Source organism: Colobus angolensis, unplaced genomic scaffold, assembly GCF_000951035.1.
Source record: "Colobus angolensis palliatus isolate OR3802 unplaced genomic scaffold, Cang.pa_1.0 Scaffold65, whole genome shotgun sequence".
NCBI lineage: Eukaryota > Metazoa > Chordata > Mammalia > Primates > Cercopithecidae > Colobus > Colobus angolensis.
Genome location: NW_012120154.1, coordinates 3,187,606 through 3,192,333, shown reverse-complemented (window position 1 = coordinate 3,192,333; position 4,728 = coordinate 3,187,606). Strand labels below are relative to the sequence as shown.

At 52.7% G+C, this 4,728-nt stretch overlaps 1 protein-coding gene across 2 annotated transcripts in view; it reads right to left on the bottom strand.

Moving 5' to 3' along the window:
* TMEM184B (transmembrane protein 184B) overlaps positions 1-4,722 on the bottom strand; it is a 55,128-nt gene extending 50,406 nt beyond the window's left edge. For both annotated transcript variants that reach the window (XM_011964237.1, XM_011964238.1), the window contains exon 1: positions 4,684-4,722. The gene's annotated coding sequence lies outside the window, so the exon portion shown is untranslated. The remainder of the gene's footprint in view (positions 1-4,683) is intronic.
* Positions 4,723-4,728: the final 6 nt, after the last annotated feature.

The following is a 4,728-nucleotide window of genomic DNA, read 5'->3' as shown; positions in this document are numbered from 1 at the left end:
GAGTGCTGGGGGGAAAAAAAAAAAAAAAAAAACTACTTCACACCTACTCTACGCATTTCGCCAGACACTGAGCCATGATTAACCTAAGACTGGAAAAGTTACCAACCAGAAGCCACGCACCATCCTTCTACACCATACCCGGGCATAGGGCTTCAGCCACGCTAAAAGAGCAGCAAACAGACACGTGAACAAATGCTATCTGGGTGTCCGGCCTAATTCCAGTTCTCATCTACCTCTGCATTTAGATTTATCCTCTCCAGTCCTGAGGACAAGCAGTTTGGGAATGAGTGCCTGGTAAGAATGCTGGCGAAGGCCAGGCACAGTAGTTCACGCTTGTAATCCCATTACTTTGCGAGGCCAAGGTGGGTGGATCACAAGGTCAGGAGTTCGAGACCAGCTTGGCTAACATGGTGAAACCCCATCTCCACTAAAAATACAAAAATTAGCCAGGCGTGATGGTAGGTGCTTGCAATCTCTGCTACTTGGGAGGCTGAGGCACGAGAATCACCCAGGAGGCGGAGGTTGCAGTGAGCCAAGATCTTGCCACTGCACTCCAGCCTGGGAGACAGAGGGAGACCCTGCCTGAAAAAAAAAAAAAGGATTCTGGTGGACTTAGACGCATTGTTAGTACCTGCACCACATGCTTTTCCACAGAGGCGGAGGCGATGGGGAGGGAATGAGAAATCTACAAATTGGGTGACCCTTTAATTCTTCTCTCCGTGGCCCCCTCCCACTCTACTTCTTCCTGTTTCTCTCCTCTCTGAGGCTGAGCAGATGGCATTCAGCAAACATTTATTTCAGGTCTACTAGGTGCTGAGTCTCAGTGTCAAACAACTTCACAGACGTGAACTCAGATCTCTGCTTTGCGTGCACTCTTCCTTCTGCCTGGAGCCCACTTCTTCCTCCACCTTAACACACATCACCTCACCAGACAAGTGCCCGCCCAGGTGACAATGGCCTAATGTTCCCTCGGAGCCCCCAGGACAATCATAATTGCTTGTGTGTCTGATTTCTCTCTCCCCAGCGGCACTTGGCTCCTAAGGAAGGCTCCCCACAAACAGCCTGGCACACAGACCTGCGATGCCTCCTTCTCAAATAAATGAATGGGCCTGTAAGGTCATAATAAAAGCTGCGTGCCAGGTACACAGGAGCTCCATGCAGACACTGGTCATGCCAGCCACATGACGGCCACACTGTTATTACTCCCATCTTACAGATGAAGGAAAGTGTATCATTTGTCCCCTATTTTGAAATCTGGTAAGCGTCTTGCCCAAGGCCACAGGGCTAATAAACACGCAGATTTAAACTGCATCTCCCAATTCTCTCTCCAGGTCACCAGGACTGCTCAGCGCATTACCTCCCTCTTTCCCTCCTCCTCTCATGCTCCTAGGGACCACTTCTTTTCTTTTTTTTTTAAAGACAGAGTCTCGCTCTGTTACCCACCAGGCTGGAGTGTAGTGGCGCCATCTTAGCTCACTGCAACCTCCGCCTCCCAGGTTCAAGTGATTCTCCTGCCTTAGCCTCCCAAATAGCTGGGACTATAAGTGTGTGCCACCATGCCTGACTAATTTTTTTAGTAGAGACAGGGTTTCACTGTGTTGGCCAGGCTGGTTCTCAAACTCCTGACCTCAGGCAATCCGCCCACCTTAGCCTCCCAAAGTGCTGGGATTACAGGTGTGAGCTACCACACCCAGCCTAAGACTCTGTCTTAAAAAAAAAAAAAAAGTTCCAGCTGACCAAGCATGGTGGTTCACACCTATAATCTCAGCACTTTAGAAGGCCAAGGTGGGAGGATCTCCTGGGCCCAGGAGGTAGAAGCTGCAGCAAGCTATGATAGCACCACTGCACTCCAACCTGGGCAACACAGAGAGACTCTATCTCAAAAAACAAAAAAAGTTCCAGCTCAAAGGAGCCAGATCCCAGCAGGCAAGAGGTCAGCAGTAGGACAGACACCATTACAACAGTGGGCTCCAGAGCCTGCCCTGGGTCACACAGGGTCTTCAAGACCAGAAGCTGCTAGAAGACAAGAGAAAGGCAGCGAGGTCTAACAGTGATGCCAGGGGCTATGGGAGAGCCAGTGGGACAGAGGCCTCGTCTTCCAGAAGTTCTCTGCAGGAATGAAGGAGGGATGAGAAGAGATGCTAATACCGCCCCGTAACACGTGGCTAAGCATGTCACAACCTTCCAGAAACTTTCAAGGCCTCCCTGTTGACTACATCAGGATCGAGTTCAAACTCCTTGGCGGGGCCTCCAAAGGTCTTCAGGACACAGACCCAACACAGTCACAAGCAGTTCAATCCTCCGCGTCTGAGAGGTGAGGCAGCTCAGACCTCCACATCTGCCCGGAGTTCCCTCTAACTGGAATGCCCTCCTTCTCCTTCATACGTCGAGCACCCCTCATCCTTCAGGGCCAAGATGACTTCCAGCACCCCAGGGTTACAGGGGAGGAGCATGGGCTCTGAGGTCAGACCTACTCGTTCAAACCTCAGCTGTTCCACCCTCTGCTGCCTCCCCTACAAAATGCAGACGGTGACAGCCCCCATCTCATTGGGTGGTAGGAAAATTAAATACAGTAATTCATGAAAGTGCTTTGAACTGTGCCTGGCACACAGTAAGTGCTCAATAAACGGACTGTTGTTCCTATTGTCCTCTGGGCCCCTTTAGGGCCCTCTGTTTCCACCACAAGTAGGGCACTGTCTTGCACATATTTGTTACACATCGGGCTCCCTCTGCCAACCACCTTTTAGAGGGCTGCTCCCAGCACAGTGCAGGGCAGCATGGTCTTCCGTGAGTGCTTACTCCCTGGGGCTGCAGGGCCTGGGGCAGACCCCACACAGAGCTCTCCCAGGGGCCCAGCTATTGGCCTCCCAGAACTCCCACACCAAATCCGCAGTCTACAGGCCCAGAGCTGTGACTCGGTTTCAAAACAATAAAAGGCTGTACCCTGCCTTGCCGGGGCTGTTTCCACTCCAGGGAATTTACAGAGAGAAATGAACACAGCAGGGACTGGAAATAGCACTGAGCCCTTCTCAGGGTGAGAGACTGGGCAGGCCAGCCAGAGACCAGGAGCAAAACCTCTAAGACAGACAGGGAGAAAACGGCCTCCGGACAGAAGCCCCAGCTCACAGAACTCGGCCAACAGGAATGAACTAGGACAAGTGGCTCACTCACCCTTCTGCCTCGAAGCTCTTCTTTCCACTTGGTTGGAGAAATTCAGAAGGGGCTCCTTGCATAACCCACCACCACCGTGGGTGCAACAAATAAGACATCGAGAATCCACTGCAGGAAGGCTTTTGGGGAATTCACAGCGCCTTCTCCACCCACATTAGCTACTGGAGCCTCGTATCTGCATTGGGGTCACTAAATCAGTGTCTATCTTCCCAGCAGACTCAGAGCCCCTAGAAGGCAGGAACCAGGTCCCACTGACCATCACACCGCTATGCCCCAGCACAGTGCCTGGCACATACATGCTCAGTAAGTTGCAAGATAAGATCTGGCAGCAAGAGAGAGTTCCTGGTTCAAGGATGATTCCATCCAGGCTTGCCACGGATCATGGAGAAGAGCATCATGAATTCCCTCTGGGCCTCAGTTTACCACATCCGCAAATAGGGACAACAACCGTTCCTTACTCACACAGCTGCTGTGCACATTACACAGGAAAATATACGTGGAAAGCACAAAAGCCTCAGATGAACGCCAGTCATCCTTCAGGCTTCAGCACAACCGTCTACTTATGAGAGAATCTTTCCTGTGGCCACGATCCTCCTTCCCGGGCACTGAACCTACCCCTGTACTCCTTCTACTCCTTTGTTTGGTATTTTTCACATCACTGTGATCACCTGTTTCCAAGTCTGATTCCCCCACGCTTGAGAGCTCCTTGATGGCTTGGGCATCAAATGTTTGTGTCCAGGTGCACGCACATACCTGGTTGCTGGGGCTCTCCCACCCCAGCGTCCCAGGTCCCAACTCTGATACACACAGCACCCTTGACAAGATTCAGAGGTGCAGAGCCTAGGGATCCTACCAAGAAAGCTGAATAGGGAGATGCAAAGGGACACCGTAGGCATAACCTGTCAACGAAGTCACACCTCTGAGACCTGCACCGCCTCTGCAGGTGCAGGTGAGCTTGTTTGCCTGGCTGACTCTGCAGCGCAGGGCCTCCAGGGCACAGATTGCTGCTTCTTTCCTTACAAAAGCACCAGCAGTCAGATAAATAATACATGGCCTTCACTTCACCACAGGTATCAGGCATGCAAACACCTGCTTTGCCCCAAAATGCCCTGGAAGGGAGGGAGGAGTAAAACGTCTGGCCTTATACAACACCCCCAGAGGGGGTATGTATTGGCAATCCATGCCCAACCCCCAGCCTAACTGCCTTGCTTTGGCCTGGAGCCACCCAGCACTGGAGGTAAGTGGATCCAAGCGAGGTACCAAGGGTGTGCCCGGGAAGGAAATGTACAATCCACGGGAAGGATACAGACACCCAGAACCAGTCTTTGGTTGGTCCCGGTTGGAGACAAACATCTTTCGAGCCCCAGGTCCCAGTCGATCGCCTTCCAAACCTGCGGATCTGTGTGCCGGGCGTGCACACCTCCACTCACGACGCAGCCCCGAATGCCCCCCGCCGACCACCCTCCCAGGTCACTGCCACCCGCACAGGTCACGGACGCCTCCCCCACTCACTCGGCCGTGCCAGGCGCCAGCACACCCACCCAGGAGCACACAATC